Source organism: Papaver somniferum, unplaced genomic scaffold (genome assembly GCF_003573695.1).
Source record: "Papaver somniferum cultivar HN1 unplaced genomic scaffold, ASM357369v1 unplaced-scaffold_104, whole genome shotgun sequence".
In the NCBI taxonomy this organism is placed as follows: domain Eukaryota; kingdom Viridiplantae; phylum Streptophyta; class Magnoliopsida; order Ranunculales; family Papaveraceae; genus Papaver; species Papaver somniferum.
In genome coordinates, this window is record NW_020619270.1 from 1703943 (window position 1) to 1727983 (window position 24041).

The following is a 24041-nucleotide window of genomic DNA, read 5'->3' on the forward strand; positions in this document are numbered from 1 at the left end:
CAGGAAGAATATTTGATCCAGCAATATAAGGCCCTCTTAGCATCAAGGGAAAAACACACCATTTATCATCTTTGGATTGGCGAGGAGTTGTGTTCTTACCATAATGCCAATCAATATATTGCATAAGTATTTTCACTTCATCAATGTTATCTTTCCTTTTCAAACGAATACCCCAGCGAGTATTCTCTTTCTTCATGGAGATCAGTTCATAATTTTCAAAGAAGCTCGCTGCTGTATATTTCTCAGCAATTATTTCTAAGTCTGTGAATTTAGGATCCCTAAGTTCTTTGGAGTATAGAGATCATTTACCGGCACCACGATTAGCGAACTCTATCATCAGACGGATGCAATCCCCACTCAACTGGAAGATAGCTCGCGAAAATCCCGAATGAGCGAGAATTTCATAGAACAGAGGAATATCTGGGTCGTAAAGAGGAATGGGGAGACCTGCAAGAATTTGACCTAGCGAAATTATGATTGATTGATCATCACAATATTGATCAGAAAAAAGTTTGATAGAAAGAATTGATTTGGCACTTTCACCAGGAATGGTAGAAAGTGTGAAACCTTTCTCCGCAAGATCTTTTTGGATGTCTTTTAAGTTTTTCTCATGTTTATGGCCACTTGGAGGCATATTTGAATATAGAGTATGGGAATGAATAAAAAGTAAGAAGATTGAAGAAGGAAGAACTACTGTAGCGGAATTTACGGAAGAACAATAGAATTGCAGAGATGAGAGAATTAAAAGAGAAAAGAAAGTAAAAAGAAAGTGAAAAGAAGAGTAAGAAGAATATATAACGAAGATTTTTTACTCGAAGAAATAAACACCATTAAGACGAAAAGATATGAGCGGTTGAAAAGCAGCGGTTACAGAAGACGTGTCAAGAAACGGATGGAAGAAAGAATACGTGTGATAAATGTAGAATATGAAGAGAGGAACAGCTGCGGCATTTCTCACATCATTCTCTACTTTGTAGAGAAGATATGAGATGAGGCAAGATGTAGGATCAGAATCTCGCAGCAATAATATTTCAGCGAAATTATCAACAACACAACAACGTCGCAGAACAATTTTAGAAATGATATAATAAACGACATCAGCTAAAATCATGAGAAAGATGTGATGATTCTGCGAAAATTAGAGAGTTTGCGAGATTAACATTTGTAAGGTTGCGAGAATGTCGCAAGCCATATCCGAAAATAAAGGACAAATTAGCTATCATCCACTATGTATTTCCTTATAAATAGTCGTTCAACTGAGAAGAAAAGAGAGAGATCTTTTTTTTGAGTAAGAAACAAGTAAATAAGAGAGAGAAAGTCTAGAGTAGAGGTTATTCTTGATTTCTTTATCTTTTCTTGTAAGAATATTCAAAGATTGATCAATAAAATTAAGATTGTAAATCTAAAATGAGTTGAGTATCTAAAATGAAATCATACGAGGGATGTAGTGTAGGATTTCCTGCAACTACAATTTTTATCTTTTAAGTTGATCCTAGTAAATTAAATAAACAAATATAAATAAATCGAGCAGCATTTAGGGTAGACACCAAACCAAACTTTCTCTTTCTTAGCTCTCAAATAGTGTTTTCCAAAAAAAAAAAAAAAAATTCTACCTTCGACTCCTTATGGAGTAAGGTTCTCTAACTGGATTCCCTGGATTAAGTAAGTCGGGGTTAGTGGATATGCAGATTGATCATCAATAGGGGAGGAATGAAATGGAACCATAGGGTTTTTTCTTTTTTTTTTGTTATATTTTGCTAGCTACTGATATTTCAAAATTCGTTCTTGATGTTGTTGAGCATTATCATTAAGGATGTTGTTGAGCATCATTAATATCTCTCGCTTCTTTCTTAATTTCTGCTTGCTTTGATCTTCTGTGGTAAGGATGTTCTTGAGTATAATTAGTTATGATGTTATTGAGCATCATTAGTAAATTTAGATTTCACTTGAATTTTATCTTTATAACTAAATTCTCTACAAGTTTGTGTTGCTTGTCTCCTCTCTAAGATTGAAATCGGTTGAATTTCAATTCTAGGTCTTGTAATCCTTGCTTTTCTTTGCAGTGGGTGGAAGGCTTCGACCATTTCTTTAAGATTGAGAAAGAACACCTGTTGTCTTTTAATTTTCTACTACTGTTCCTAAATGCTTAGTGACACAATGGTATCCATGAATTAGTTTACGAGGAGTCTTAAGTGAGTGGGTTATTTGATAGAGGTGGTGATCCTTTGTATTCTTTAAACTCGCTCATCTGTGTAGCGTGGAAGTTTCTGCATTTAGGGGTGCTGAGCATCAGGTGTTTGTAAAAATGACAAACCAGTCTATTAGGTGAACTACTTCATCACAAGGGTGTGGTTGCTGGTTGCAATCGAAAAGGAAAGAAGTAACGTTTAGTTTTGGTCATTCTAATGGGGATATGTAGTATGGTGACTGTGAAAATAAAAAATCTATCTTTAGGAGAAATGTTTCAATAACAATAAGTGTTGTTGTTAGTGGAAATCCATAGGAAAGAGGTAATGAAGGATGTGTTCTTGGATGTTGTTATTAAAGACAACTTTTCATATCAAGTGTGTTTCCAGTCAATTTTGGAAATTTGTAGGGTTAGTGGGTATCCTAGCCTTTTCTCCTGACTTCGGTTATGGAGTTTTGTTTCATAACGCTTGAAAAATGGAGTCTTATTAATCATTGTTGGCTTTATGCTTCTTAGCATAAATGTTATCACAAAAGTGCTTGTCTTCTTTTTTAGGTTTAGCCTTAACAATGCTTAGGAAAGTTTATGAATCCAGAAGTAAGTATTAAACTTTCGGTTAGGGTGTCGGGTAATTTTGGTCAACGGACCATGGATGTAAGTTACTCGCTAATAAACGTGGTAGGTTTGTTTATTAGCTTTGTTTGGCTTTTGGGTAAGTCGTTGTTTTTGAGTGTTTAAGTTTAAGTTTATCAAAAAAAAAAATGTTTTAAGATCCATTTTGGTTTGTTCGGGTTAGGTGTCTGGTCGAGTCCTTTCCTCTTGATGATTAAAATCTGTTTAAAATCTTCTTGTCCCACCTATTCCATCTTTCTTCCTTTCAGTATTGCTGGTGGAGATTCACTGGTCTGTTTTTGTCTCTTAGGGTGTTGATTTTTAGCTTAATTTTGATCACTATAAAAATTAGGTTCATTATTTAACAATTGAGTAAGAAATTAGAGTCCTTCGTGGTGTTGGCTACTGATTGAGACCTAGATTTCTTTTGATAAGAGGATCCTTCTATTGTGTTTTAGTACCGTAATGATTTTAGAATAAATAGTTTGGCAAGTTTCCTTTTTTGGGACTTTTCTGTTCAACCTCCGATCCCCTGAGAACACTGGTTCAATGGCTCTACTCCGGTCCAAAAAGATCAATCTGTTTTATAACGGCTACTCCTACTGAAACAACAAAGGGAATCCAGGTAAACAATTTCTGAAATTTTCTCTCTTAATGCTTTGGCCATCTGTATTCTTTCAAATGCTAGTGCTCCCTTTTTGTGTTCTAAAATCTATTGTTTTGATAACTTATTGCCTGATATTAATCTTAATTACTTGCTCCTATTTCTCATTAACCTACCTTTTAGTAAAATTTGTGTGTGAATCCTTAGCAAAAAGAAATAGTGAGCAAGGCATTAGCTTAGCTAAGATTTCTAGAAAGCTGAGTATAGACAGACTCAGAAAAAAATCGAAGTTATTTTCTTTTGTTAATATTATCATGAAAATCTTGGTGTGGAACACACAAGGATGTGGCCAGAAAAAACTCAACAACATCTTCATTCTGTTCTAAGTTATGAAAAACCAGATGTTTTGTTTCTGTCTGAAACTAAGTCTCAAAGGAGCTTAATGAGAAACATTCTAAACTACTTCCCAAACACCCACATTGTAGACCCAGATGGAATAGCTGGGGGACTAGCAATTGCATGGGTGGATGGTTTTCATTTTGAAGTGGTTCAATGGAACCTTAACATGATTAACATCATTGTTAAAAACAATTTTCACTCACAGGAGTGGTTACTTACTTGTTTTTATGGAGCACCTAAACATGAGAATAAACTAGGAGTTATGGGTTACTTAGAAGACATTGCTCAAAGGGTTAACTTCATTAAGATGCCTTGGTTAGTAATAGGAGACCTAAACATAATCTTCAACAGTGAGGAAAAGCAAGGTGGGTCTGCCTTTTAATAGGAAAAAGGTGGAACCAATATTGAATCTAATTCAAAGAACTGGATTGAAAGATTTAGGATTTAAGGGAAACATTTTTACCTGGAATAACAAAAGGGAGGGCACGACTAACATTAAACAGAGTTTTGACAGAGCCATGGCAAATGCAGAATGGAATATTGAATTCCATGAAGCATCTCTTCAAAACTTGGTGGCTGTAGGCTCTGATCATGGACCTATATGCCTTTCCATAAAATCCAATCAGGTACACCTTAGTCCAACTTTTAAGTTCTATGGGACTTGGCTAAATGAGGATTCATGCTTACAAGTCATAAAGAACTCTTGGAATCAGGAAATAACAATAAATCCATGTGTAGACCTCTTAAACAATATTACAGCTCTAGGAGAAAACTTAGGCATTTGGAAAAGAGGTGTGTTTGGAAAGCCAAACAAAAAAAATTAAAAACCTCCTAAAGATAATAGAAAACTTGGAGGCTAAAAATCAAGGTGACACTAACATTATATTGATTAACAAAAAACTTATAGAGCAGGAAGCTTTGTATGACACACAAGAAGAAATTGCTAAACACCAATGTAGAAACAATACTATAGCTTAGGAGAAAGAAACACAAAGTTCTTTCATGTCACAAATCTGAAAAGAAGAAAGAGAAATAATATAGACTGTATTCAGGATAGTCAAAACAAAGTAGTATCCTCTAGAACTGAAATAGAAGAAGTATTAACATCATATTTCTCTGATCTTTTTAATGAAACTTCTTTGAATTCTGAAACTGAAATTTTCTCTCATTTAAAGGCTAGCATATCTTTAGAAGAAAACAAAACACTAATAGAATTCCCCTCAGCAGAGGAGATTTGGGATGTAGTTAAAAAACTGAAGTCCAATAAAGCACCAGGGCCTGATGGATTTTCTGTTAGTTTCTTTAAACATAACTGGGAACCAGTTGGCCCTCAGTTGGTGGCGGTTATTCAAGACTTTTTCAAGACTAGAAAACTTAACCCAAACCTAAACAAGACATTCTTATTTCTCATTCTAAAAATTAAGAACCCTAAAAATCCATCTGACTTTAGGACAATTGGATTATTCAATACTCCTTATAAGGTAATTGCTAAGCTAATGGCAAACATATTCAAAAAAATCCTGGAAAAAATCATTTTACCTCTTCAATCTGCCTTCCTTTCTTCTAGGCAGATTTCTGACAACATCATTGTTGCTCATGAAGTGGTGCATTCCATGAAAAAGAGTAAAAAGAAAACTGGGAACATAGGTCTGCAAATCGATATGTCGAAGCTATTTGATAGGGTTAACTGGGACTTTTTGTTAAAAACTTTAACAACTTTTGGCTTCTCTAAAGACTGGTGTGAGTTAATCTTCCAATGTGTCTCTTCTTCTTCAATTGCAGTTTTTCTTAATGGTAATCCCTGTCAAGAGTTCATTCCAACAAGAGGGATTAGACAAGGGGATCCTTTATCCCCTTATTTATTCATCTTATGCAAGGGGATTCTTTCTCGATTACTTAGTCACCAAGAAACTGTTAAAAAAGTACAAGGAATAAATTTAACACCAAAATCAACATCTATATCACACTTATTTTTCGCTGATGATCTTCTCCTGTTTACTAAGGCAGACTTAGATAGATGTAAAAATCTAATGGATGATGTCAACATTTTCAGTAAATCATCAGGACAAGTCATTAATTTTTCTAAATCGGGTCTGTTTTTTAGCAAAATGGTACATAATAAACATCAAGGGATTATCTCTAGACTTATGAAAATAATAAAAAAAAAAAACATAAAGGACACACACTTAGAGATGCCACTATTTATAGATAAATCAAAGTTAAGAGCTTTTGATAGCATCATTGAAAAGATGGAACAAAGAATCAAGACTTGGCTAGGAAATTTTTTATCTCAGCCTAGCAAAATAGTGCTTAACAAATCTTTACTGTCTAGCATGCCTGTTTTTAGCATGGGTTGTTTTGTGTTGCCCAAAAAAATTACAAAGGGAATAACCGACATCCAGAGAGACTTCTGGTGGGGAAAACACTCCAACTCTAAGGGTATCTATATCAAATCTTTGACTTTCTTTGCAAACCAGTGAGCTTGGGAGGGCTAGGTTTCAAAGAAGCAAATAAGGTTAACCAAGCAATGATAAGCAGAATTGCTTGGAGACTGGTAAGTCATCCTGATGACTTATGGGCACAAATATTTAAAGGGAAATACCTTAAAAAAACAGGAGCACTCCACTCCAATAAGAAATCACAAGCTTCTTGGGTGTGGAAATGCATATTGCAGGGAATTGAACACATCAAAAAAAAAAATAGCATATGGGAGGTTGGTGATGGTACCTCCATAAATATATGGGAAGATAAATGGCTACCTAATAGGGAAGAGATTCTTGCGAACTCAGTTCCATATGGTAACCAAAATATAACACTTGTATCACAGTTAATTGACTGTGAAACCAAGAAGCGGAATATCACATTGTTAAACTCTATGTTTGACACATTAATAGTCAAAGAAATCTTGAATATTAAGTTCTTCTTAACTGAGGCAGGAACATTGAAAAATGATAAAATTAGATGGTTGCTTACCATCAATGGAGAATTCACTGTGAAATCTCTGTATGCCAAGCTTCAAAATTTGTCGGACTCAACTTCAAATGAAACAAGAAAAATCTGGAAATGATTATGGAGCATGAACACATCACAAAGAATCAATCTTTTTACTTGGAAGTGTTTACAAGATACATTACTTACAAAAAAAAAGCTAGGGTTTCAAGATGAAGAGAGGAAATGTGTCCTCTGTCAGCAACAAGAAGAATCAACCTCTCATTTATTTTTTGAATGTCATTATGTTAAATCTGTATGGAAGCTACATCCAATGCCTTCACAAGGAGTAATTTCTAACCATTCCTCTACTAATACTTCATTCTTAGATATGTACAATGAATGGATGAAAGGAGACCTGAACTCCATATACATGGCTTTAGCAGCCACCAAATGTTGATTTATTTGGAAGGAACGGTGCCTTAGAGTGTTTAAAAACAAAAGCAGAACACCGGAAAAATTAGCTCTTGACATTCCACGACACTATGAGTACTGGCATCCACTTACACTTTCCTCATTTTCTGTTCATAACAGCATCAGAACACAATCTCAGCCTTATTGGACATTCCCAATGAGAAACTTTTACAAATTAAACTGTGATGCTTCGTGGATATCTGTTAAAACTAATGCAGGTTGTGGTTTCATTTTGCGCAATTTGATAGGTACCTTCAAGGGAACAGGAACGCGTAGCTGCAGGACTGAATCAGCAAAAGAAGCGGAAGCGGTAGCTTTGCTGCAGACTACACAACATGACATCACAAAAAAACTGCAAAATCTGGCCATAGGAGGAGATAATCAAAATACTATCAAGTATTTACAAGGCACACGGAACTCAATCAAATGGAAATGCGTTTCAATTATAGATGAAGTTAAGAGGTTGGCAGACAAACTAATTTCTTTTGGGGGATTTCATTTTGTGGATAGAAGAGCTAACAAAGCAGCAAACTTGCTAGCAAAAAAAGGGAGAAATTCACCTCAACAGCTTACTAGTTTTACTGAAGTTCCTTTGTTTTTAATTCATACAATAGCTTTTGACACTGTCAAAGCTCAAGAGATCTGTAATATGAACTTGAATTATGTAACTTTTCTTGAAGAAACTAATCACACAGATTCAGTCATCGGACGGGCGACTCAATCAGAGTTGATTCCACATGAGTCTGAATCAACAAATTAGTTTTCTTTGCAGTATTATATCTGGTTATTTTCAAAAAAAAAAGTGAATTAAATAAATAAATAATTAAGAAATTGCAAAAAGAAATTACCAATCAAGCATGAGTGAATAGTTTCTTCAATTTCCTCAGTTACCGGGTATTTTAGCCGCTCATCATATTGAAAACCATCTCAAAGAATTTATTTATGCTAAAAAATGGTTTAAAAATGATGTAAAAGAGAGAAATGATTAAAAACCGGGTTTGTAACACTTATATTTGTTACAAACCAACCTTTACAGAAAACGATAATTGATATGTGTTTTTGTCTCTGTAGAAAAACGATTGTCTTCTGCACTGATTGTTCTTCGTGTTCTTCAGCTTATGCAGCAGCAGAAAAGTATCTTCTGGAGCTCTGACTATCGCGCTGTTGTTTGAGGGTGAAAACTGTTTCTGCTGTTTTTGGTAAATTTGGGTGTGTGTGGATGAGAAACGAATCTAAACCCTAAACAAATGCACTGCACGGGAGTGCTTTTGATTCGAGAGATCAATCTGTACAATTCTGGCCTAAACCAAGAAATGGTCGTTCCAGACTTGCTTCGGTCACAAAGTGAAGGAGATGGGGTTGATCTTAGGGAGCGAAGCGAATAAGGTGTTGAGATTGTGAAGGTGTTGGCTATTTATGACTTGTATCAGAATGTTGAACTGGCTTGCATAATGTAAGCTATCAGTTCTGGGTGTTTCCGGATACGGTGTTAACAACAACTTGGTTTCTCATGTTGTTTGAAGATAGGTTGAAGAACCTATTTATACAAGTCATTTGAGCGCAATCCTCATCTCGTAGGAAGTGGAGGAAGTTGAGTGATGGAGTAGTGGGGTCGTGTAGGTGACTGTCACATGATCACGCCTTTGCCCACTTCCCTCATCATCGTTAATCGTCCATGCCTCCTGACACGTTCTCGTAATGGGCGCGTTGCACGCTGCATGCTGTAAACCTCCAGACCAATACCCCAGTAAGTATCCCCCAGTTTGTGACATGTTTGATGTCTCGAATGAGTGGGTCAGGTCGTGGGACCCGCCGCAGGAAATAACGTACGGTGCTATTAGGTTAAATAACTGAGTTATTTATGGAATTGATATTCATGAAATATCATGTATGTTAGATGCATGTAATGCATCGTTTTAAAGCAAGCAGCTCAAAATAATCGATATGCATAAAGCATCACTGTTTTAAAGCTTGATTGAATAAGTCGCAGATTAAGCGTCTTAAAATGGCAGCACGTCCAACCATCTTCGAGTGATCGTATGGAAGCCACATGGGCGGGCCACCATCTGGTCGATCAATCTCTCTGACAGAGTGGCCGACGGTGATCATTGAGGCGCTTCATTGATCGCCTAATTTTAAATCCAAGCCGTCCGACCAAGCTGAAAAAGTTGGACGAACGAGATGATTTACGGCTTTGCTGCCGTTGATGGATTTAGGGTTTTTTAGAGGTGCGCAAGCATCCCTCTTTGGCTTGATCGAATCCAAGCATTGTCACTATTTTTGAATGGGCCGACCGGGCATGCGTGAAGACGGCTCACTAGCGTGGATGCCTATACCTCTCGGTCCCACAAATATTCTATCTAGGCCACTCAATTTGACCGACAAAGATGAGTGGTCGTGATCGATTTGCGGCAGTAATGTATTGCCGCAAAGTAATTTTAGGTTTTTTGAAACAGCGTGTTCACGCTTCTTTGGGATGGCGTTTTGATGCGCTTTAACCTTGCTGTGGGCAAGTCGATCGACCACATGTGGAGTTGGTTCGATGTTGAACGCGTTGGCATCTCCTTGATCATTTGAAACACGATCTAAGACGTCCAATTAGGATGGCGAAGTTGGATGGATATGATTGATTAGCGGCAGTTGTGTAACGCTGCTTATTCAATTTAGGGTTTAAAAGGCTGCGCGATCACCCTCCTTTGGGTCAGCATTTTAAAATGCTTTGGTTCTGTTGGGTACATGTTGATCGACCAAGGGAGAGCTTAGGCCGATGGTGAACACATCGGCATATCTTTGATTGCTCGAAATGCGATCCAAGCCGTCCAACTAGGCCGGCTAAGTTGGACGGACGTGATGCGTTTTGAGACCGTTTTTGCTGGTCTCAATTCGTTTTAGTTATGTTATGCAGCGTGAACGCCCATGTTTGGGTCGATGTTCGAAGCATTTGTGAACGAGCTTCATAGGGCTCGATCAACTAGGGCATTAGTGGGCCCGTCGGTGGTCATTAGGGTGATTACCTAGTTCTGCTAGGAGTAATCCAAGCTTGTTAAATCGCGCGGCCAAATTGTGTGGCCGTGATCGTTTCTGAGACCGACATTAACAGTCTATATTTTCTTTAAGGAGTAAATACATGTTCGATCATGCTAACTTTAAAAAAAGTGTGTAAACGCATTGATCTCTTTGTCAGAGAGATGTAGCCTGTGTGAGTATTTTTGTGCAGATCCCAACACTAGCACTTCGGGAGATTCATGCTACTCTGCTGAGAGTGAGCATTGATCGTCATGTCATGTCAGTATTGAGAGTTCGGCTGAGAACATTGCACGAAAAAATATCAGGAGAGTCATGCATTAGTTAATAATGCTGGCAGAAAATAGAATTCAGAGAATATTTGGGATTGCTACTACGCGCACCATTCTGAGTGAATTTCATATATATATTGAGTTTCTCAATGAGTGAAGAGGTTTTTTGCACTCATCACTTCTTAAATGGCTTTATACCCTTGCAGGGCGTCAGCGCATTAAATACAGGGTTTTACAATTTTAGCTCACCATCAACATTAAGTCCCCTGCTTAGCACGTAACAGTGACATTGCTGCGGGGTAAGCAATGGATGGTGACGGTTAAATATAAAACTTATGAGGCAAGGTAGACAGATGTTACGAGGATAGAGGCCAGCTAGGTCTTTGAGCAACATACGCTTAACGAAGTATCAAGGTTTGCAGTGATCGTCCTCCCATCATACGTCAATTGCGTCCAGGTAGATTTCGAAATTTGCTAAACTCTATTGCGCTCGATTGCGAGAGGCCTTGACTTAAGTTTCTTGGAGTCCGGACTGCTGAGTCGCAACGAAAATCTTCTTTAACTCCCGAACATTGACTGGAATGGAATTGCGTTCATTCTGACCCTTTATCTCATATGCTCATTCTTGCCATTTTGATTGCGATGGTGAAATGCTTGGAATGCTTGTGTCGGAAAAATCTTCCGGAGTCTTTGAGTGAAGTAAACGAGCTGAGAGGCGTTCTGTTGACGACGTGTTGCTATCAAGTCTTCAAGGACTTTGTTCTAAGCGACATCCTTTGAACCATCCTCTGAATCTTGGATGGTTGTATGAAATGAGATGCGATGAGCAGTCCCCAGTTACACTACATATTCGATGGCGTGGCTGGACACGTGAAAACATCTCCGATTTGTACTTTGTATTCTTTGATGCACATGCACATGTATGTCTTCATGTTGAGAATTTTCTAATATTAGAAATAAACCGGTTGAGGGACGTGAAGGCATCCAAGCAGTCCCCAGGTGTAATTATCCCGAGCTTATTTTCTCTTGAAAGACGTACTTCCATTGCATTTGCTGGTAAGGTGTTGAAGCGGCTTCAGCCTTTGAAGAGACCGCTAAACTGGCTTCGGGAAAGAGTGCTGATGCGGCTTCGAGAGAGAGCGTTGAAGCGGCTTCTTCTGGAGAGAGCGTTGAAGCGGCTTCAAGAGAGAGCGTGCGTTGAAGCGGCTTCAGGATAGAGCGTGCGTTGAAGCGGCTTCTGGAGCGTGCGTTGAAGCGGCTTCTTCTGGAGAGAGCGTTGAAGCGGCTTCAGGAGAGAGCATGCGTTGAAGCGGCTTTTGGAGCGTGCGTTGAAGCGGCTTATGGAGAGAGCATTGAAGCGGCTTCCTCTGGAGAGAGCGTTGAAGCGGCTTCAGGAGAGAGCGCGCGTTGAAACACATTCTTATGGAGAGAGCGTTGAAACATCTTCAGGAGGGCGCGTGCGTTGAAGCGGCTTCTGGAGCGAGCGTTGAAGCGGCTTCCTCTGAATAGGGCGTTGAAGCGGCTTATTCTGGAGAGAGCGTTGAAGCGTCTTCAGGAGAGAGCGTGCGTTGAAGCGGCTTCTTCTAGAGAGGGCGTTGAAGCGACTTATCCTTCAGTTTGATTTTATCTTGCAAATTACATTCTTCTTGATTGACCGTCTCTCTTGTGTTGAAGAAATCCTTGACTGGCGGCTAAGGAATTTCATGCTGAGTCTCAGTCCCCAAGCGTGAGTTACATGGCTCTATCTTGTATGGTCGGTGGGTTTACCATAATAAAGATATCACCATCTCGCCTCCGTATTGGTGATTCTATTACTTCTCCATGTGAAAGTAAAATATGCAGAAGTTCGGATTACCTCTATCCGTAGTGGTTGTTGCTATGGTGAAGCTCTGGCGAGCAACAATGATTCTTGGCAGCAGCTATGATCAGAAGAGACTGGCAGGGAGAGGCATGGTAGCTACTTGCACGAACTTGGCAGTCTTCATATATAAGCTTTCAACTTGATAGATGTTGTCACGCTGGGTCTCTGAAGAAATAATTTGGGAGAGAGTTGGAGTTGAACCCAATGTTGATGAGGATAGTACGAGTTGCTGATCATGAGGCTGTCTTTGCGTCTACGTTGTGTTTCATAGATATCCAGACATATCGTTGGTCTTTAAACAATACATCTGCTCCCTCGAATACGTCTACGTCTTTGGGCATCTTGGAATCATAATTACAGTGGGCTTGCGTCTCTTCAAATTCAGCATCTTTGAGATGGGTAGTGCTAAGCAGTCTCCAGTCCTTTGCCTTTATCATCTTTGGATCGTGTTTTTTAGGAGTAGGGAAGTCCCCTCATTTGAATGACTTAACTAATAGGTTCTGCAAATATGATGAAGCTCTTGACATGGAGAGTCTGTGTGTACCTCTTAAGTTCCAGGCGCAACCTCCTTTGGTGACGCAACTACTTCTTCTACGGGAGACGAAATTCTGAAAGCGTCCCTCATAGATGTTGTTGTGGTCGAGACAGATATGGAATATCTTGGACGTTGTTTTATCGTTGTGGCAGTCGTGCATGTGGTACTAGAGTTGAAGTGGCGATTTTGGACGCGCAGGATGTTGTATCTCGGTGATTTTTCTCTTGCTGCTTCAGTGAAACCGCTGACAGAAGGTTGAAGGTTGTATTTCCTGTTGGTCCGACGTGTCGGAGAAGCTTTATCCTCCATTCATGTCATGAGCAGCGTGACTGGGTGCACTGAGGAGGTGGTTTCAAACTGGGAGTTCCACTGAGATGTGTTTATGAAGTTTGAATTCAATGCTTCCTGGTTCTATGAAGGGTTTTCTAAAATCCAGAAGCTGCAAGATGAAACAAACGAAGCTCCCTCCGTGGACTTCATTGCTCGGCAAGAGGAGGAGATCGAGAGGCTATCCTTGGAATTGAAGCTGAAGCAGGCCGCAAAAATGAAAGACGCTCTTTCCAAAAAGAATGAGTTGTTGCTAAAAGACTTCCCTTGAATAATACTTGCGCGTTTTCTTTTATATATCCCTGTTAGGTGTCTTGAGCGATGTAAAAGGGATTTTCTGGTTTTTGAACTAGTAGGTGATTGAATTTTTGAATTGGTTTATTTTTGAGATGATTTTATGAATGACTTTCTGAAAGGAATTATGTTTGAATCGGCTGAAAGCCGGCATTCTGGTTTTGCATAAAAAGGGAAACATGTAAAAGGAAGATAATGTGGTGTCTAAGAACAACTGCATCATTGACTTCCTTCCTCGATGTGGGACGCATGCGTCAAGTCCCCATCAGGCTTTTAAAATGTAAAATTGTTTAATGAAACTTACTTGTTCACAAGATCTCGGTTGAACGAGATTTGAATTATCCAAGGGTGATCGCTTCGAATCCAAGTTGTTATGGCGCGCCTCGAGAAACCCGTAGTTGGTTCGATCACTTCGATGAAACTGCACACGTTAATCTTCGGAGAAAGGGGGTAACTCTCCTAAGTTAATCTTCCTTTGGAGAATATGCTTCAGGCCGTTTCATTCACTGGTAAAGCGATGAATGAATCTGCGGAAGTGGCAGTACCTCGGGTCCGACATCTCTTGATCATTTGGATGTTCGTTGTTTCGCTGAAACATTCTTGAGTGATCCGCCCAAACTTCAGATTCTTTCTCGACATGATGACGCGGGCATCATTATCTTCTTGAGGCTGTTCTCTTGAGGTTTCGGCTCCAGTAGACCTGAAGACGTCTCGAGATCGCTCTTATCCGGGTTGACATAATAGGTGAACCCTTTATGATGACTTGAAGATGTTTCAAGCCTCCTTTGTTATTGTAGATGCACGAATTCTCGGAATTACATCATATTCTGGATCTACACGTTTTGTTGATGAAGCGATAGCGGATACTCCTGACCTTAAATTGGTAGCAGTGGTGGAATAAAGATAGACCTTTTCTTTTGTGACCTCTACAGGTGTTTTCCCAGGACTCCACTGGTGTTGAATTTGTTGTCGACTATCTCCATACTGAAACAACGGCTACGCGAATCTTCCCTTAGTCTTTCTGGGTGTGGAACCTTTGAGGCGTTTCTGGCTTGCTCCATACAACACTTGTGGCGTTGCAGAAAAAGTGATTGCTCTATCCGGATCTCGAGAGAAGCCGTTGCGTTCTTCTAAGTAGTAGTCGCGTCTTGTGTCTCCATGCGGCTTTCTGGTCCTTTCATCTGGGATATTTACTGGTGCTCATCTATCCAAGGTATTTCCTGTAGCATTGTTTGAAAAAGCATTTTTGTGAAGCTTCTTAGTGAATGGAACACCAGAATTGAAATTGGTTGTTGAACCTAAGTTGAATTTAATGATTTAATTGAATCTAAGATCTACGCTTTTGAAATTGTGAAGATTGGAATGAATCTTGAGAACTTGATTTTGCAACCGAGAGATCAATCTCCCACTGTGGTCGCCAATTGTTTCAGGTTCAAAACTGTTTCTGCTGTTTTTGGTAAATTTGGGTGTGTGTGGATGAGAAATGAATCTAAACCCTAAACAAATGCACTGCACGGGAGTGCTTTTGATTCGAGAGATCAATCTGTACAATTCTGGCCTAAACTAAGAAATGGTCGTTCCAGACTTGCTTCGGTCACAAAGTGAATGAGATGGGGTTGATCTTAGGGAGGGAAGCAAAGAAGGTGTTGAGATTGTGAAGGTGTTGGTTGTTTATGACTTGTATCAGAATGTTGAACTGGCTTGCATAATGTAAGCTATCAGTTCTGGGTGTTTCCGGATACGGTGTTAACAACAACTTGGTTTCTCGTGTTGTTTGAAGATAGGTTGAAGAACCTATTTATACAAGTCATTTGAGCGCAATCCTCATCTCGTAGGAAGTGGAGGAAGCTGAGTGATGGAGTAGTGGGGTCGTGTAGGTGATTGTCACATGATCACGCCTTTGCCCACTTCCCTCATCATCGTTAACCGTCCATGCCTCCTGACACGTTCTCGTAATGGGCGCATTGCACGCCGCACGCTGTAAACTGCCAGACCAATACCACAGTAAGTATCCCCCAGTTTGTGACATGTTTGATGTCTCGAATGAGTGGGTCAGGTCGTGGGACCCGCCACAGGAAATAGCATATGGTGCTATTAGGTTAAATAACTGAGTTATTTATGGAATTGATATTCATGAAATATTATGTATGTTCGATGCATGTAATGCATCGTTTTAAAGCAAGCAGCTCAAAACAAGCGATATGCATAAACCATCGATGTTTTAAAGCTTGATTGAATAAGTCGCAGATTAAGCGTCTTAAAATTGCAGCACGTCCAACCATCTTCGAGTGATCGTCTGGAAGCCGCATGGGCGGGCCACCATATGGTCGATCACTCCCTATGACAGAGTGGCGGACGGTGATCATTGAGGCGCTTCATTGATCGCCTAATTTTTAATCCAAGCCGTCCGACCAAGCTGGCAAAGTAGGACGGACAAGATGATTTACGACACATGTTTGTTGTTGATGATGGATTTAGGGTTTTTTAGAGGTGCGCAAGCATCCCTCTTTGGCTTGATCGAATCCAAGCATTAGCACTATTTTTGAATGCGCCGACCGGGCATGCGTGAAGACAGCTCACTAGTGTGCATGCCTATACCTATCGGTCGCACAAAGATTCGATCTAGGCCACTCAATTTGACCGACAAAGATGGGTGGTCATGATCGATTTGCGACAGTAATGTATTGTCGCAAAGTAATTTTAGGTTTTTCGAAACAACGTTTTCACGCTTCTTTGGGCTGGCGTTTTGATGCGCTTTAACCTTGCTGTGGGCAAGTCGATCGACCACATGTGGAATTGGTTCGATGTTGAACGCGTTTCCATCTCCTGATCATTTGAAACACGATCTAAGCCGTCCAATTAGGCTGGCGAAGTTGGACGGATATGATTGATTAGCGGCAGTTGTGTAACGCTGCTTATTCAATTTAGGTTTTAAAAGGCTGGGCGATCACCCTCCTTGGGGCCGGCGTTTTAACATGCTTTGGCCCCATTGGGGACAGGTCGATCGACCAAGGGAGATCTTGGTCCGATAGTGAACACATCGGCATCTCTTTGATTGCTTGAAATGCGATCCAAGCTATCTAACTAGGCCGGCTAAGTTGGACGGACGTGATGTGTTTTGAGACCGTTTTTGCCAGTCTCAATTCATTTGAGTTATGTTATGCAGCGTGATCGCCCATGTTTGGGTCGATGTTCGAAGCATTTGTGAACTAGCTTCATAGGGCTCGATCAACTAGGGCATTAGTGGGCCCGTCAGTGGTCATTAGGGTGATTACCTAGTTCTGCTAGGAGTGATCCAAGCTTGTTAAATCGCGCGGCCAAATTGTGTGGCCGTGATCGTTTCTGAGACCGAGATTAACAGTCTTGTAGTTGCAGGAAATCCTACACTACACCCCTCACAAGATTTCATTAACATTCAACTCATTTTTGGATTAACAATCTTAACTTTATTGATGAATCTTTGAACAATCTTACAAGAAAAGATAAAGGAATCAATAATAACCACTGCTCTAGATTTTCTCTCTCCTATTTACTTGCTTCTCACTCAGAAAAGATCTCTCTCCCTTTTCTTTACAACTGAATGACTATTTATAGGGAAATACACAGTGGATGACAGCTAATCTGTCCTTTATTTTCGGATATGGTTTGCGACATTCTCGCAACCTTACAAATATTAATCTCGCACACTTCCTAATTTTCACAAGTCCATCATATTTTTCCCATGATTTAGCTGATGTAGTTTATTATGTCTTTTCTGAAATTGCTTTGCGACATTGTTGTGTTGCGTTGTTAATAATTTCGCTGAGGCATTATTGCTGCGAGATTCTGATCCTACATCTTGCCTCTTCTCATATCTTCTCTGCGTAGTAGAGAACGATGTGAGAAATGCCGCATCTATCCATCACTTCATATTCTGCATTTATTACACGTATCCTTTCTCCCACCTGTTTCTTGACACGTCTTCTGTAACCGCTGCTTTTCAACCGCTCACGTCCTTTTGAATTAATTGTGTTTATCTTCTCGAAAATATCCTCTATATATACTCTTCTTACTCTCCCTTTTCTTCTTTTTTACTCTCTTTTTCATCTTCTCTGCAACTTCATCATTTTCTCCGTAAATTCCTCTGCTGTAATTTTTCTTCTATCTTCCTTCTTCTATCTTCTTAATTCTTCGTCCATTCCCATACTTTATATTTAGATATGCCTCCAAGTGGTCAAAAATATAAGAAAACCTTAAAGGATGTTCAAAAAGATCATGCCGAGAAAGGTTTCACACTTTCTACCATTCCTGGTGAAAGTGCCAAGTCAATTCTTTCTATCAAACTTGATGATCAATCAATCATAGTTTCGTTGGGTCAAATTCTCGTAGGTCTCCCCATTCCTCTTTATGACCCAGATATCCCTCTGTTCTATGAAATTCTCGCTCACTCGGGATTTTCGCGAGCTATTTTCCAATTGAGTGGGGATTGCATCCGTCTGATATTGGAGTTTGCTAATCGCGGTGCTGGTAAAGGATCTCTTTATCCTAAAGAGCTTAGGGATCCTAAATTCGCAGACTTGGATATAGTCGCTGAGAAGTACACAGTAGCGAATGTCTTCGAAAATTATGAATTAGTATCTATGAAGAAGGAGAATACTCGCTGGGGTGTTCGTTTGAAAATGAAGGATGTTATTGCTGAAGATAAACTGCTCATGCATGATATTGATTGGCACTCTGGAATAAATAAAACCCCTCGCCAATCCAAAGATGATAAATGGTGCGTCTTCCCCTTGATGCTGAAAGGACCCTATATTGCTGGTTTTAATGTCATTCCTACGAATCGCACCGCTTATCGACCCTGGGTATTCTCTTGGCCTGATAAAGTGAAAGAGGTATATTTCTTCTAATTTCGCCCACTTTATGTTTCTTTATTTATCTTTACTCTTTTGTTCGTTGATTCTTGCGACATTTTATAGATCCAGAAACTGAAAGATAGCTAACGCAGGACTGGTAAAGCCAATACCTTGTTAGTTCTTCGCTCATACACAGATGAGGTAAGAAATATTCTTTCATTATTTTAAACAATATATTGTTGCTTCTATTTCTTATCTTCATTTGTGTGTGAAGGTTATTGTTAAAGTAGAAGAACCCACCAAGGCTGCGACGGCTGGTGATAAGGGTAAAGATATTCTTCGCAAAGGAAAATCATCTGCATCATCTTCAAAGAAAAGAAAGAGAGGGAATTCTCCTCCTCCTTCAGATGTTCATTTCCCTGATGATTCTGAAGATGATGAAGACGACTCTGCTGCGAATAAAGATTCTCTACCTGAATCCTCTATGGCACAGTTATCTGGTATCTTCTCTGATTCTTGTCAAGGGATGGGAGATAATTGCCTCGCCAGTATATGCAAAGCTCTCGCAACTATTTGCGATACTCCTTTGTTGGATGGTGATAGTTCTCTTCGTGGAGTCTCCAGATCAGTGACTCCTAGCTTCCTAAATTCCCTCAATAGTTTGGTATGCTTTCATCTTTTTACTTCTTCATTATTGTGACTCAAAAATTCTTTTTATTTTAATTATTTTTTGTATTTTCTTCGCAGGCTGGAAAAGCTTCTTTCGTTGTTGCCTCAGATTTGGAGAGGAGACGCGAAATTCTTGAAAAGAAGAATCTTCAATTTCATATGAAGAATGAAGAACTGGAAACTGAAGCTAAAGTTCTTCGTGAGAAGAACGAACAATTAGAAGCTGAAGTTAAAGGTCTTCGCGAGAAGAACAAACAACTGGAAATCGACACTTCTTCGCAAAGGAACAAAATTTCTACTATTCAAAGAGCTAATGATCAGCTCTATGGTATGCAATTTTTCTCCTTTCCTTTCATTCATTCATCCTATTGTCTTATCTTATTTGATTAATCCTTTTTGTAGACATTTATGGTCTTTCTGATGAAGCCATTCTTCTTCGTTCATTTCCCGATGCCCTAGATAATGACACTCTTCTTGAATATCTTAATAAATCTTTGAATAGTTTCTCTAATGATAAAATTTCATCTCTTCCTTTGAATGAACTTAAATCCAAATTTTTCCTCTTAGAGATTGATCATAGATCTAGTTTAGGTTTGGCCAACCAATTTAAACGTTTTTATCTCAATTCTAAAGAGAAGATCAATGAATTAAGAACCAAGATTAGCAAACTTATAGATGATAAAGATCGTATCTCTGATCAAGGTGTTAAGTCTTTGGAGAAATTCCAAGAGTCTCTTGTTGAGGTTCAACTTGTACGAGATGAAGCCAATCGTCAAAATGTTGTGCTTAGCGAGAGAGAAAACCAAGTCCGTTCTCGTCTTCTCATAAATAGTGATGATGAGTTCGCTTGGGCCGCGACAATCTTGGATAACGCCAGAAAAGATTTAGGTGTAAATGTTAGTCTTCAATTTGAGCATACAGCCTTGATTAGAGATATGATTTCTGAGAGAGAAGGTCATTAACTGTTTTCCTTTATTAATCTTTGGCTTTTCACGAGTTTTTTATCAAGTTACTGATTAATTGCTATATGCTTTGCAGGATCTGAAAGTAGATATCGCCAAAGAGTGGAGGAACTTGAAGCTGAAAAAGAGGAACTCGTAAAGAATCTTTCTTCTCGCAACGACAAATATTCTAGATTAAAGAATCAAACCAAGATCACTATTGCGAACTTTAAGAATGACGCTCTGCATTTTCGCAATCAAACTATTCAAATGGTTTGTGATGACCATAATATTCCTCACTCTGATTATCCTTGTCTCTTGGAGGAGATCCCAAAGAACATTCCTAGTCTGATCATCTCTGATAGCGAAGCTGATGATGAAGAATCTGATGGTGATGAAGGTTCTGATGGAGATAAAGATTCTGATGCAAACGAAGAAGAGAACAAGTCTGATGAAGATGATGAAGGATCAACTAAGATGTAGTCTTTGTTTCTTTCTTTGATCTTCTGTAATACTTGTACATTTATTCCTTCTTTTTGTATATTTGCGAATTCTTTTGGTTCCCCATATTCCTTAATATATAAGTTTCTTTCATTTCGACCTGCATTCATTAAAACAATTCTTCCTTGCAATACGGTTAATCAACATAATCATTAATTTTTGAATTTTTACGTAAATCTATCATGTGGAGACAAATAACATTTTCTAATTTCATTCATTCCCATACTTGCCTCTGTTATTTGTATCCAAATGAGAGATTTTGCAGATTTTTCTTATTTTATGCCTCAACTTCGCAGTTGTTTATGTATAATTTCGCAATCATATGCGAAGTGAATTTTGATTCTTTTCAAAATCTCATTCCTGTGTGGTCTTATTTTTCCTTCCTAGTTAAAGGTCTTATTATGCCACCTCTTGTCATTGCGACAAAATCGCAGGACGTCCTTGCATTTTCATGCAAAAACCCATTGATCTTGTCTTAACTTTTTCTTTTGTATTATTTCCTCTTCAGGTTTGTTGCGACAATATGACATGCCTAAATATTCTTGTGAAAATAAACCCCCATGACATTGTCATCTTACGACGAAATCGCAGGACGTCTTCGCACTTTCATGCGAAAACCCATTGATCTCGTCTTATCTTTTTCTTTAGTATTATTGCCTCTTCAGAATTGTCGCACAAGGTGCCTCTCCCGGATGGGCTTTATTGACCCCAAATCTCCATGACTCAGGTTCCGGGGGCGGTGTAGCCTTTCCCTGAGCCATGCAACAGGTACCCCCTTATATGACGTACTTTAGGTCTTACCTTAGCCTCTTGCGAAATTGTATTCGCGAACTAGGGTGTACGCCATTAAGGTTCGACCCTTTCTCTTTTGTCATTGTTCTCTGATTGTCTTTTGTAGAATTCATTATCTCTGCGAGATTCTCGCACATCATCATATCGTATTTGCACTTCTCATTCTCATTTTCATCACTCAGTAAAATGTATTTTTGAGAATTTTATTTGTTGAGAGAGTGTCGCAACAAATCAATCATTCGTACACTTCTTATTTTTATTACCTTTGTAGATGGGGAAAACGATTTGCTGGTTTTTAAGGAATTGAGGAGACGACCGTACGGAGGAGACTTCTCGAACTGAGCGAAATGTTAAACCTCACACTGATGCACCGCTTCAAAGGGGGTGCTTTAGATTCGAGAGATCAATCTGTAGTACTCCAGCCTAAATCAAGATAACGACCGTTTCAGAGTAAATTCGGTCACAAGAGAGGATGGGTTGATCTGTAGGAGGGAAGCTGGGAAATTGTGGAATCAATGGTAATCAAAGATTGTGGGTGTGTGAATTCTGAATATGATAAGCTCTGAATGATTGAAATTGCTCAATTGAGAGCAGTTGCTCAATTGATGAGTTGATGATCTCGTGTTGTCGATGAGACGTGAGATTGATGATACTGTTGATGATGATCCTTCAATCATGATTCAGAGACTTATTTATATTGCTGGAAATTTAGACACCATGACCCCATGAAGTGTGACAGTTGATGGAATCAAAGAGTGGGGAAGTGGATATCGTGTTTGAAACCAGTTGCTCAACGTGTGGAGACTTGGTCGATTTTCCACCCACTACCTCGTGAATTCCTTCAACTGATTGCACGACTTGCTCACATTCCATCGTGTGTTTGAACACACGTGTCGTAGACCGCCAGACCAAAACCCTATGTGATATCTCCCCAAAGTGACATGATTGACGTCTCGTGGTTTGTTAGTCAATTGATGACTTCGTGGTTTGATGGGACAATGAGTCCATGTAGTTGCTGAGTTGAACATGATGTTCTGAAACTCATGAATTGAACATGTCATGAGACATAGGTATAGTTCTTACGATGAAGTGAGCAAGTATTGCTCATTCGATGGACCGTTGAATATTGATTGTTGAACCAATATTCTTTGGTTTGAGAAAATATTTATCATCTGAGCAAGTGTTGCTCATGTGATGAATTGTTGAATATTTGATCGTCTGAGCATGTGTTGCTCATCTGATGGATTATTGGCAGCGTACCAAAAATATTAATTAGAATACTGGTCGTTGAACCGAGCATAATTAATAAAATTAATTACCATGAGGTCGTCGTAAAATTATTAAGGTTGGAATATGGAATGATGATCCTTGGATTCAGAAACCCTAATTTGATCAATTGATGATCAATTCATGGTTCGTCAGAAGTTTAACCATGGGACGAAGGAGGGAACGTACATGGGACCGTGGATCAACCATGTAGTGTCCATATGCTCACGTGAGAAAATACAAAGAACTCCTGAAGAGTTAACGATTTGTTGGTGAAAGAATGATTAAATGCTGGTTTAATCATTTATTCGTCTGAGCCTTAGGTGAGAAAACCTAATTAATTATGACGTGAGGGACCGACCATGGGGTCATGAAACCGTCCCTGGGTAGTCACGTGACCGCCTGATGATCACTTCATGAAAATCCAAAGTGTTTGGAAGAGTCTTGGACCTAATACGTGCAATTGTGCAAATTAGGTCAAAACTGTGAAACTTGATGGGACCGGCTTCTGTAAGCCAAAGATCCAATCTTGGTCGGTCAAGATAGCATTCTCGTGTCCCCAAGGCGTCCGCGTCTCAGTCCTGAGAATTTTGATATTTTCTGGCGTGCAATTGAGCATCCATTCGAGAAAATATGCCAAAATTAGGGTTTCGACGAAACTGAGGAAAACACCATGAGATGATGGAAAATAATTACTCCCTCTGTTTCTGAAAGACCGTCCTCTATTCCTTTTTCGTCAGTTTCGAAATTGTGTCCAGCTTCTGTTTATAATCATACTTTTTTCAATGAACTCTCTAATATACCCTTGAATTCTTTATAATCATAAATCCATTTTTAACGTGACCCAATCTAAAATATTAAAGAAATTAGTATAATTGAGGAAAAAAATATATCATTCGTTCCTTTTAAGAAAATATACATTTAACTCTAAAAAATAAATTCCTTATAAAGTTGATACTTCATAAATTCGATATCTTTTAAATTTTCCTTTTATATTTCGTATTTATAATTCTCACAACAATTTTGGATAGTCTTTATTACTAGCATTTTTATTAAAATAAAATAGGTAAGTAACTAAAGGTAGTAAAGTAAAATAGTATGGTCTCCTTAATATTCTAAGAAAGTCAAAGCGGACTATCTTTGTGAAACGGAGGGAGTATAAAATAAGGAATAAGGAGGCATGGGACCGCCGAGGCCAAGGCATGGTCGGCCGGTCGTGACCACGGTCCCGTGGTGCCATTTCCTTAATTTTATAATATATTTGATGATTTTATGAAGAATTTTAAGAAATTTGATGAATTTAGGGAGTTTCCATGAATTGAAGGAGTTTTCATGAGTTCAAGGAAGCAAAAAATATTAAAATAATAAAAACACGGGCGTGTGGGACCGTGGGGGCGTGGCCGGCCGGCTAGGGTCCCGGTCCCACGAGTTTTCATATTTTTTTATATTTTTTAAGTATTTTTCATGATTTGAGGGAATTTTTCTTAATTTGAGAGAAATACCATGAAATCAAGGAATTTGA